Source organism: Ovis aries, chromosome 23, assembly GCF_016772045.2.
Source record: "Ovis aries strain OAR_USU_Benz2616 breed Rambouillet chromosome 23, ARS-UI_Ramb_v3.0, whole genome shotgun sequence".
In the NCBI taxonomy this organism is placed as follows: Eukaryota; Metazoa; Chordata; class Mammalia; order Artiodactyla; family Bovidae; genus Ovis; species Ovis aries.
In genome coordinates, this window is record NC_056076.1 from 21295444 (window position 1) to 21307890 (window position 12447).

Below are 12447 nucleotides of genomic sequence, written 5' to 3' on the forward strand. Positions count from 1 at the left end.
GCGCCCGGCCGCGCCTCCCGGCCCTCCAGTGGCACCGCGTCCCCGCCGAGGGGCGGCGCCTCTCCGGGCCGGCCCGGCAGGCCCTGGGTGCGCTGACTCACGGAGTTTCACCCCTTTCTGCCCTTTTCCCACCTGGGGGCCGGGGAGGCAGTGCCCGTGACTGTCTGCTTTGCATCGCAGTCCATGGAGATGCCCCCAGACCCTGGGAACGCAAAGTTTCGTGTATCTGCGGTCCCACGGACAGGCGGATGGAAGATGCAATGAACTGCTTTTGCTGCTGGGAATCCTGGAACCTGGAGATCCTCCCGGCCCAACTCTCCCTGGCCCGAGCCCAGCGCAGCGCCCGGGACCCTCACTCTCCCCGGAGGAACTCCAGGGTGCGGGGCGGGGCGTTTGCCCGGGCGTTTGCCAGGACTGCGGCTCCCCAGTGGGGCGTGCGCTCGGCGTCTCTGAAAATGCGGCTGAGCAAAAGGTGAAAGAGGAAAAAGACCGAGGATCCAAGAGTTTGGTTAATCAAGTCTAGGCAGGTGCGCACCTTCGGAACCGGGTAGTTGGAGTGCGACCCAAGCAAAAGCTCCTCCTCCGCTCCATCCGGGGCCCGGTATCCGAGGGGATTACTGCCTCGAGTGTGGAGGGCCGGGTCACACCCACGTGCGCGAATTGCGCGGCCGGGAGTGAGTGAAGAAGCGGGTGGGCAGGTGCAGGCCGCTTCCCAGGATGGAGTGAAACGTACTGGAGGCCCAGGGAAGGGCAGGTGCCGCGGGTGTAGGACCAGGCGGGGGCTGTGCTGAACCCACTGTAGGAGGCCAGAAGGTCTGGAGGGAGCTACGGTGAGGACTCAGATTCTGGTCCTTGGTGACCCACGGTGGGGCCCTACTACTGGCTCTGTAGTAGGAAAAATGGGGCATGAGAGGATGGTCAAGATCACATCTATCCTCGAGGCAGGTTATGCAGATAAGAATTCAAGAGCAAGACACAGAAAAATGAAAGGTTTAGTTAGAGGCACAATCCATAGACAGAGTGTGGGCTGTCTCAGAAGGTGGGAAAGGTGCCTGGAAGTGTGGGTGCTTAGTTTTCATGGGTTGGGTCATTTCATAGGCTAATGAGTGGGAGGAATATTCTGTCTTGGAGAAGGGGCAGGGATTTTCAGGAACTAGGGTAGCATCCACTTTTTGGCCTTTTATGGAACTGCCAGGGCACTGGTGGTGTGCCCTTTAGCAGAGGCTAAGGTATTAGAGTGAGTGTATGAGGCTCAAGGTCTACTGGAGGTCAAACTGTCCGCCATCTTGGGCCTAGGAGGTTCTAACCAGTTTTTGTTACATCCTGTTCCTCTCAATAGTTTCATCATTCTTTTAATAGTTGTGCTCTGCCCCCTTCCTTCCTGTCCCAGCCCTCAAGCAAGCTGTGGTGGGAAGGGAGCCCAGGAGACAAGTTCATTGCCTGTGCGACTGCCAGGCCTGCGGTCGCCTTGGGATGCATGACAGTGAGTGGCGCAGACTCCCTGGACCAGCCTCTGCTTGTATAAAAAGCACCCCGAGGATCCTGCTGCCCAGTGGCCCACTGTGAGAGCCAGTCCTCCTGACCGTGCCCCCAGCACCAGATCTAAGAAAGACCCTGCGGGGGAGGGGCATGGAAGTGGTGGTTGTGGCCCAGACTGAAGGCACTGGGTCCAGAGGCTGTAGCGCCTGGGTGGACTCTGCCTGAAGACCACTCTGGCTCATCTCATTCACAGCAGAATCCCTAGGATCTTACTCTGGAAGGAATGAATGCATCGATGGATGGGTGCCCCACTTTGCTCCTTATCATCATCACCCAACCCACCTGCCTGTACCACACCTTCTAGCCACACTTGGAGCAGGAACCTTGGGCATCTTGACCTCCGTTTCCCTACCTGTAAGTTGGGGGAATAGTGGGGGGTGGTGCTCCTCTCACCCCTCTTTTTAATGCCCTTCTTCTCCTTGAGGACAAGTTTTTCAGGAATTAACCTGCAAGAATTATCTGGAAATCTATTAAAATGCAGATTCTAATTAAATTTGGCAGGCATGGGACAGGTTCTAGGTTTCTAACTAGCCCAAGTGATACTGACGTTAGCGTCCTTGAACTGCACCCTGAGGAGTGACAGGTTATTTCCCAGGGAATGGACGGAGTACGTCTCCTCAAGGTGTTATGTGGCTGCGTAACAAGTCAGAAATCCACAAGGGTGCTACTTTAGGACAGACTTGCTAGGAAACAATCTGAATGGGCCAATTCAGAACTCCTTAAAAAAATTTTTTTTTAATTGTGTTAAATATACATAACATGAAATTTACCCTCTTAGGAGATTTTTTTTTTTTTCAGAAGCCAGAGCTCTTTTTTTTTGTTATTTTTGGTCACAAAGCAAATGGGATCTTAGTTCCCTAACCAGGGATCTAACCCACGACCCCGGCATTGGAAGCTTGGAGTCTTAACCACTGGACTACCTGGGAAGTCCCTTCGCCATTTTTAAGTGCACAGTTCAGTAGTATCAAGTTCATCCACCTGCTGTGCAAACAATCTCCAGAGTTCCTTTCATCTTGCAAAACAAGTTCTGTACCCGTTAAATAAGAACTCCACTTCCCCCTCCCCCAGCCTCTGGCAACCACTGTTCTACTTTCTGTACACAAAAATTTGGCTACTCTACTAGATGGGGAAACAGTGGAAACAGTGGCTGACTTTATTTTGGGGGGGCTCCAAAATCACTGCAGATGGTGATTGCAACCATGAAATTAAAAGACGCTTACTACTCTTTGGAAGGAAAGTTATGACCAACCTAGATAGCATATTCAAAAGTAGAGACATTACTTTGCCAACAAAGGTGCATCTAGTCAAGGCTATGGTTTTTCCTGTGGTCATGTATGGATATGAGAGTTGGACTGTGAAGAAAGCTGAGTGCCGAAGAATTGATGCTTTTGAACTGTGGTGTTGGAGAAGACTTTTGAGAGTCCCATGGACTGCAAGGAGATCCAACCAGTCCATTCTAAAGGAGACCAGTCCTGGGTGTTCTTTGGAAAGAATGATGCTAAAGCTGAAATTCCAGTACTTTGGCTACCTCATGCGAAGAGCTGACTCACTGGAAAAGACTCTGATGCTGGGAGGGATTGGGGGCAGGAGGAGAAAGGGACGACGGAGGATGAGATGGCTGGATGGCATCACCGACTCGATGGACATGAGTTTGAATGAACTCTGGGAGTTGATGGACAGGGAGGCCTGGCGTGCTGCGATTCATGGGGTCACAAAGAGTTGGACATGACTGAGCGACTGAACTGAACTGAAGTACCTCATATGGGTGGAATCAAACAGTATTTGTCTTTTAGTAACTAGCTTATTTCACTTAGCATAATGTCCATGTGGTAGAATGTGTTTAGAATTTCCTTTTTCTCAGGATCTTCCCTGGTGGCTCAGACGGTAAAGTGTCTGCCTAGAATGCAGGTAGAACCCAGTTCAATCCCTGGGTCAGGAAGATCCCCTGGAGAAGGAAATGGCAACCCACTCCAGGACTCTTGCCTGGAAAATCCCATGGACAGAGGAGCCTGGCAGGCTACAGTCCATGGGGTCGCAAAGAGTCGGACACGACTGAGTGACTTCACTTTTTTTAAGACTGAATAATGTATAGGGTTCCCTGGTGGCTCAGAGGGTAAAGCGTCTGCCTGCAATGCAAGAGACCCAGGTTCAGTCCCTGAGTCAGGAAGATCCCCTGGAGAAGGAAATGGCAACCCACTCCAGTACTCTTGCCTGGAAAATCCCATGGACAGAGGAGCCTGGTAGGCTACAGTCCATGGGGTTGCAAAGAGTCGGACATGACTGAGTGACTTCACTTACTTTACTTCCTATATATGTGTGTGTGTGTGTGTGTGTGTGTGTGTGTGTGTATGTATGTGTGTATATATATGTGTATATAGGTATATATGTGTGTGTGTATATATATACACACACACACATATATAGGTTTAGGTTCCACTATAGGTATATACCTGCTATATGCGTGTGTGTGTGTGTATATATATGTGTGTGTGTATATATATATGTGTGTGTGTGTATATATATATATATGTTTAGGTTCCACTATAGGTATATACCTGCAATGTGAGAGACCCAGGTTTGATCCTTGAGTTGGAAAGACCCCCTGGAGGAGCGCATGGCAACCCACTCCAGTATTCTTTCCTGGAGAATCCCATGGACAGGGGAGCCTCGTGGGCTACACACCGTGGGACTGCAGAGAGTCCGACACGGCTGAGCGACTAACGCACACGTAGGTCTATACCGTATTTTTGACCCATCCAAACTGATGGACAACTGGAATACTTCCACTGCTTGACTATTATAAACAATACTATAAACATGGGTGTGGGAGTATCCCTTTGAGATCCTACTTCCGGTTCTTTCAAACGTATAACCAGAAGCGGCATTGCTGGATCGTATGGTAGTGCTATTTTTAATTTTTAAGGAATTACCACACTGTTTTCCACAGCAGCTGCCGCATTTTACGTTCTGACCAGTAGAGCACAGGGTTCCAATTTCTCCACATTCTCACCAGTCCTTACTTTCTGGTTTTATTTGGTTTGGTTAGATTTTTGTTGTTGTTATGGTAAAGCCATCCTACTGGGTGTGAGGTGGCTTCTCTCTATGGTGTTGATTTGCGTTTCCCTACTGATTGGCGGCATTGAGTATCTTTTCAGGTGCTTATTGGCCATTCATATATCATCTTTGGAGAATTGTCTGTTCAAATCCTTTGCCCCCCTTCTTTTTTGACTTGGTTGTTTTGGGTTTTTTTTATTGCGTCGTAGGAATTCTTTATATAGTGTGGATATTAACCCTTCATCAGATACATCATTTGTGATATTATCTCCTGTTCCGTAGGTTGCCTTTTCACTCTGTCAACTGTATCCTCTGATGTACAGTGTAGAACGCTTAAGGTCATTAAAAACCACTGAACTACCCTCTAGTCAAGAAGTATCTTTAAGCTCCTGGTTCTGCCCAGGGCCCTGCATGCTCCAGAGGATGTGAAGATACTGTGCCTACAGCCATGTAGGGACATGACTCAGACAGTAGGGGCTGAGTGCCCTGTTGCTTGGCTTCAGAATGCAGGTTAGAATGGCAGGAGGGAGGAGAGAAAGGAGCTACTTCCAACCAGGAGTCCAGGGAAGGCACCCCAAAGGAAAAAGCCTGAGACCTAGGCTACAGTGAAGAAGGGAGGGTGGGGTGGAGGGGGATGTCGGGAGCTTCAGTCTCCAAGATACCCTGGGCCTCTCCTGCCAGAATGAGACTGTCAGAAATTAGATTGCTCACTCCTACCCCACCTGAAGTAGAACCTCCAGTCCCCACCAGTGAATGTCTTACACATATTCATCATTCAGTAAACTCCTGTGCTACAGGCCTGCCACTGCTTCATCCTCCCTGGTCTAGCTGCTGGTCCCAGGACCTCGCAAGAGCCTGGTCTGGTCCATGCTGAGGTCCCGGCAACCAGCCTCAGGGCCCAAAGTTTAGAACTTGGTAGTAAAACAACTCTTCAGATCCTCTGGACGACCCTCTCTTACCAAAAACCATGAAAAATATGTGTGGTGGTTCAGACAGTAAAGAATTTGCCTGCAAGGCAGGAGATCTGGATCCAATCCCTGGGCAGAAAGATCCCCTGGAGGAGGGCATAGCAACCCACTCCAGGATTCTTGCCTGGAGAATCCTATGGACAGAGGAGTCTGGTGGGCTACCATCCACGGGGTCGCAAAGAGTCGGACGCAACTGAGCGACTAACACTTTCCCTTTCATAGCCAGATTGGGTAGACAGGTTAGGGAGCGCTGTCCCTCCCCCTTAGTGGGGCTTTGTCCCTGATCCAGCCCACTGAGCCTGGCTCTGCACTCAGGCTACGGCAATGGGCCCCATTCTCAAGGATCTCCACTCTACCGAAGACTTTCATTCGTGTAGCATTCATTCAAGTGCTCGCTTGGCAACAGTTCCGTGAGTGCCTCTCAGAGCCTGCGGAGGTAAGGAAGGAGGTAGGGCAGGTTTGGGGGTGAGTTTTAAAAGGCTCTAAGTCAGGCCAAGGGACTGGAATATCATTCTGAAGATTCTTGAGCAAGAAAGTGCCCCAAAGAGGTGATTTCAGCCAAACTGTCTAATGACTTTGACTGGGCCAGATGGTGGGGTGGTCCTCTTGCAACTGTCCAAGGCTGAATTACTGCAGATGAAAACGGGCTCTGGCAGGGACAGTTGTTCAGTGTCCACTGGGGAGCTGCTCCCTGCTGGGAACCTGGTCAGGACTGGGAAGACAACAGTCCATAAGGTAGCCTCTGGGCTGAGAGGCCCCCAGGACAGTGAAGAAGATGGGTCTGCTCCATGCTGCAGAGTGCTGGAGAAGGGTCCTTCCTTCAGAAGGTTGAGCCTCCCTCACCTGGGACTCCAGAGGGTCCAGAGAAGGGGGAGGCGAGGACCGTTCCGTGTTCGGTGGCCTAGAGGCACAGAAGGCTCAGAATATTCCCAAAGCAGGACCTTGGTTGAGGCTGGAGCACAGGCTCCAGGGTGGAGATGAGGGGAGGGGATGGAGAGGAAGGTGAGAGAGCTGTCAGACCCTCCAGTGCTGAGGAGCCTGTCTGGGGTACAGGAGGGATGGGAAGAGGTGTGTCTGAGACCCCTGGCAGCCCAGGTATATTGGAACCAAGATGGGGCTCAATTCAGGATGTCTAAATGAAAATTCGGGCCCCAGCCTCAGGAAGGACAGTGTCAGTTGGAGATACAACTCATGGGAGGGGCCTGTGGACAGGTCATCCCAGGAGCTCTGGAGTATTCAAGGAAAGAGTCAAAGTCCCAGGGACAGTGACATTTAGGAGTCATCTGCCTCCATGCCACTGACGAGTGAGAAGGCACAGTCAGAGATGGGAGGAGAGCCAGAGCAGAGCACCTTGGTGGTAACCAAGCCTGAAAAGCCAGTTGGGACGAGGACTAGTCAGACTATTGAGCTTGCTTGGTGAGGTCGTTTATACAGTGACCTAAGTGATCATTTCCGTTGTCTGGGTGGCGATGGAAGCTCCATTATAATGGCCTGGTCTTAAACGGTAAGGAAGGGTAGTTTTTCTGTTGGCTAAAACCCCCCAGGCCTCTTGATCGTGGAGATAGTTGGAGGCTGCCAATTACAATGAATCATATTTCCTGCCAGGTAAAATGAGGGTGGATATTTCAGAGGAGGCTGAATTTGGTTTGGATGATGAAATTAGTGTTTCCTGCTAGAAGTGAAATGCATACCTCCCCAACAACGAGAACAATGATCTAGATATCCTGGTACCAGAGAAGTCAGAAGAGGGTCTGGTGGTCCAGTGGTTAAGAATCTGCCTTCCAATGCAGGGGACCCAGGTTCAGTCCCTGTTCAGGGAACTAAGATCTCACATGCCATGGGGCAGCTAAACCCCAGTTCTGCAACTACTGAGCCCATGTACTCTGCAGCCCTCAAACCATACTAAGACCTGATGCAGCCAAATAAAAAGTAAATATATATATATATATATATAAAATTTTTGTTTATAGATAAATAAATAAATTATATATATATAGTAAGAGAAGGACCTGGACAGCAGAAAGGAAGAGAGACAGCAATGGAGCTGGTTTCTCAGCAGAGCCTGGTAGGGAGGAAGCTCTGGTAGAAACAACTTGAGAGCAGTGGAAAGAAAGATCAGAAAACCCCAGGAAGCTCCCTCCCCTGCAGTGACAGACCTTCTCTGTGAATAGGAGCTGAAAGGGCAGCTCAAAATCACCATGTTTGGGAACAAGGCTCTATTATATCCAAACTCATGTTCAAAACAACCCCCTCAACCCCACCCAGTGCTAGGCAGACCACAGGAGCGAAACAGCAGGCATCTTCCTGAGGCCATTTCCCTGGGACCCTAGCTTCTCCCTGTTCATTCAAGGAGTCAATGAACAAGGCCAAACCACTCCCTTCTTGTTCCCCTCTACGCTGTTATCTTCTTCCTGCTCTTTGTCCCCTCTTTGTGCCACCAAGGCAGGGAGAGGGTTTGATGCCAATTACTCCTTTTACTGACTGGTGACTTACACTGGAGAATGCTCCCCCACCAGTCAGCCATTATCAAACTTATTCTCAAATTCAGCAACTATTTGACAGTACATGGTGCTAGATAGATAAACTGTGCTAGATGCTAATTTGATGCCCTGATGTTTAGGCTTTCATAGGCTTGTACACTTGGCTCTCACTACCTAGCCAGCACCCACTGCCCCTCCGCCTCTGCTTTGGAAAACAGCCCCGTGTGGTCCTCACGGGGCTGACTCTGCCTCCAGCCCCAGAACAGGTAATCTCATGCTCTTGCTACAGCAGGTGGGCAGGCTCCAGCCACTCTGTGTGCTTTCCTTTGCCCACTGTGGGTCATTCAGAGTAAAGTTAGGGACTTCACCTTTAAAGGTTTATTTTTTTATTTTTTTATTTTTTTCGGCCTTGTTGCATCTTGTAGGATCTTAGTTCCCCCACCAGGGACTGAATCCAGACCCTTGGCAGTGAGAGCTCTGAATCCTAACCTCTGGACCACCAGAGAGCTCTGAAGGGTTTATTCTTTTTGATGTGCATGAGCAAGGCAATCAGTCGCCTCAGGGGCTGCTTTCATCCCTCTTGTAGCCATGAGCAAGGGCAGCCCTGCAAGACTGGCACACGGAGAGGGCAGAGCTGAGAATCAGAGACGGGGAGACGGGTCCTGGTCACACTGCCCCTGTGCCTTGTCCGACCACTGGACTGTTTTCAGTTACATGAGCTAACAATTCCCTGTTTCTTTTTTGAGAGAAACTTTTCTTACCACATAAAGTATCTAATTGATACTGCTTAGGATATACGGGCTTCCCTGTGGTTCACAGTAAAGAATCCGGCTGCAATGCAGGAGACCCAGGTTTGATCCCTGGGTCAGGAAGATCCCCTGGAGAAGGGAATGGCAACCTACTCCAGTATTCGCGCCTGAGAAATCCCATGGAGAGAAAAGCCAGGTGGGTACAGTCCATGGGGTTGCAAAGAGTTAGGCACAATTAAGAGACTAAGATACACATTAATAGAGATAGGAAGCAACAAAGGCCATAAAAGAAAATGAGAATAAAATACTATGAATTCAGAGAAAGAATCCTTGAAATGAGGGAAAATAAAGGCTCTGTAGAAAGGCTCTTTCCAGTGGTCATGTATGGATGTCTGAGAGTTGGACTATAAAGAAAGCTGAGCGCCGAAGAATTGATGCTTTTGAACTGTGGTGTTGGAGAAGACTCTTGAGAGTCTCTTGGACTGCAAGGAGATCCAACCAGTCCATCCTAAAGGAAATCAGTCCTGAATATTCATTGGAAGGACTGATGTTGAAGCTGAAACTCCAATACTTTGGCCACCTGATGTGAATAACTGACTCATCTGAAAAGACCCTGATGCTGGGAATGATAGAAGGTGGGAGGAGAAAGGGATGACAGAGGATGAGATGACTGGATGGCATCACCGACTCAATGGACATGGGTTTGGGTGAACTCCGGGAGTTGGTGATGGACAGGGAGGCCTGGCGTGCTGCGGTTCATGGGGTCACAAAGAGTCGGACACAACTGAGCGAGTGAACTGAACTCAAAGGCTCTATGGAGGTGACACAAACTCAACTTTATTTAATTGTAACAGTTACCAGTTATTGGTGTCTTACTAAATCCAGACCTTGGGCCAGCATTTTTAATGCATTGGCTCATTTAACCCTCAAAACAACCCTATAAGGTGGTTGCTACTGCTAAGTCACTTCAGTCGTGTCCGACTCTGTGCGACCCCATGGACTACAGACATCCAGGTTCCTCCATCCATGGGATTTTCCAGGCAAGAGTACTGGAGTGGGTTGCCATTGCCTTCTCCTATAACTGCATAGTGAAACACCAATTCAACTTACTGCTGTGGGGGAAAAACACCATTTAATGAGACATGAAGACAAAGCATAAACCCGACTAAGGGCACACACGCTGTGGACCACAGCACAGCTATGACCAGAGCAAGTGGGGGGACGGGGGAGGGGAGATGGATGGGTAAACTACAGTGGTTACTTTTTATGAAATGAGACTAACATTTGTCCTCTCTTCCAGAATAAAGCAATTCAATTCTCAGCTAAGAACCACCTGCAATAAACATTTCATTTCCCAGTCTCTCTTGAGGTACGGCTACAAAATAAAATTCAGGTCACAGACATTAAGCAGAACTTGTATGGACTTCCAAATTTTATTAAACTTAGGGGCAAGCCTCTTATGCCTTCCTCCTTTCTGCTGGCTGGGATGCAAAGATCATGGCAGGAGGCCAAGCAGCCATCCTGGAGAGTGAGGAAGCCACACACTGAGGATGAGGGCAAAAAGCCTGGGTGCCTTGATCATGTTGAGGCGTCTTCCCCCCCCCCCCACCTGGCCTGCCTACCTAGATTTCTTTTTAGAGAGAAAACTTCATTCTTGCAATAGGCCAAAAAGAACATTTTACGTTTTCTTTCACAGAGTTGAATCGAGGTCAGACTGACCCATTAATGTTATCTCCACTTACAGAGACGAGAAAAGCTTACCCAGACACAGCCAGTGTGAGCCAGGGTTCAAACACAACTCTGATTCCTTACCTCCAGGTTCCAACACTCACCCAGGCTTCCTTGAGACGTACACAGGATTTGTACAGAGTAAGAAGACCTTGCATTTTCCTTACAGACCACAGAATCCTTACAGGATTTTCTGGAGTGGTGAGGATTTCTCACTTAGGAGAGGATGCTTCTGTCCTTTTGTTTTATCCCTGAATTGGCACAGTCTCCCTCCAATCCCAGTCTGTCTTTGGAATCACTAACCACAGCTGCTTCCCCCGAGGCTGCTGGGAAGGCAAGGATTTGACTCTTAGTTGTCCAAGATAAACACTGCCGGGAACACAACCCAACCACCTCGCCTCCATCCAGGAAAGTCCTGTAGGTCAGAAGAGACTGCTTAGACTGGCACTTGGCATCAATCTGAACTTTGATGCTGTAAATCAGGCAGAGAAATTAAATGATCAGGGCAGGCTGGCAAGGGTAGGTCTGGGATCCTGAAATACTCCTCAGCTCCTCCAGAGCAAAGCTGCAAGACTGTCCCTTTGCTTTAGATGTTATAAACTACCAGAGTATGGTTCAAAGTGTCTCCAGGAAGAACAGATTAAGACCATTGTGGACTTCCCAGGTGGTCCAGTAGTTAAGACTCTGCCTGCCAATGCACGGGACACAGGTTCAATCTCTGGTCTGGGAAGATCCCACAGGCCACAGAGCAACTAAGCCGGTGGGTCACAGCTACTGAGCCAGTGCCCTAGAGTCTGTGCTCCACACCAGTAGAAGCCACCACCACGAGAAGCTTGGCACACAACTAGAGAAAGCCTAGCAAAGACCCAGCGCAGCCAGAACTTTTAAAAAGACAAGACCATCATGGTAAAATTACAAAGTGTATGTATGAAGCTCCTGGTAACACTTACTGAAACTGAATGACACAGATGCTTCAGGACAACTTGGGAAAGCTGTTTACAACTGGTCAAACAGTAACCATGAACTTGGCTTCCTCAAGACCAGGACTGCTCTCCTGTGTGCTGGAGAGCGTTCCAAAGGACTGTTAAGTCCACTGAATCTGCTCTGAAGTCCCACACGCGAGGCATCTGAACAAATTACTGTGTGCCAATGGGGAGATCCAGACCCTTCCCTGGATTAGCAGAGAAACCACACTTTAGGGCATCCTGGTTTGTGGTGAAGACGCTGAGGTGCTCACTGCCTTGGTGCATACATGCTCATACACGTGTGCTTACACACACACACCACTAAAGGTCTAAGACAAGTTTAGAGAGATTCTGTAGTTCAGAACTGCACTGTCCAAATATGGGTATAACCGGTAGCCACAGGTGGCTAGCGGACACTTGAAATGTGGTCAGTCCACCCTGAGATGGGTTCTAAATGTAAACTGCACTTTGTAGGATACAACGATTTCATATACAAGGGTAAAATCTCTGTAACTTTTTATATTGTCTGTTAAAATGATCCTATTTGGGATATACTGGGTTAAAACAAATGGGTCATCAAAATAAATTACACTTTTTTCTCCTTTATGTGGGTACTAGAAGAAAGGTGGCTTACACTGTATTTCTGTTGGACTAAAAACAGTAGATAGTTCTGCTCTAAAAACTTTCATTTAGACTAAGTATCACTAGACTTAGACTAACTCCTCTGGAAGCAAAATGTCCTGTTAGATAACAGCATAGACTCCCACCCCTCCCTCTTCCAGCACATTTATTACGTACAGTGTGCGTTTAAGGGGCAGTCTGCCAGGTGGCTCATTTCCACAGGGTCAGATGCCTCCAGCTTCACAGGCTCTCCCACACCCTCTCTGAAGCTCTCCTGACCCAGCTCCCAAGCATGTTCAGCTCTGGTGGCCCACTTCCCAAACCTCTGCAGGCACACCCAATA

At 49.0% G+C, this 12447-nt stretch overlaps 1 protein-coding gene and 1 long non-coding RNA gene across 2 annotated transcripts in view; one reads left to right on the forward strand and one right to left on the reverse strand.

Moving 5' to 3' along the window:
* The window catches only part of MOCOS (molybdenum cofactor sulfurase), a 68396-nt gene extending 57660 nt beyond the window's left edge, over nucleotides 1-10736 (reverse strand). Inside the window, exon 1 of the mRNA XM_027960806.2 lies at nucleotides 10623-10736. The gene's annotated coding sequence lies outside the window, so the exon portion shown is untranslated. The remainder of the gene's footprint in view (nucleotides 1-10622) is intronic.
* Nucleotides 66-12089, forward strand: LOC121817747 (uncharacterized). Its single transcript, XR_009598192.1, has 2 exons — nucleotides 66-8986; nucleotides 10091-12089. It is a non-coding gene; the product is annotated as an uncharacterized LOC121817747 (long non-coding RNA).
* The last annotated feature ends 358 nt before the right edge of the window (nucleotides 12090-12447 follow it).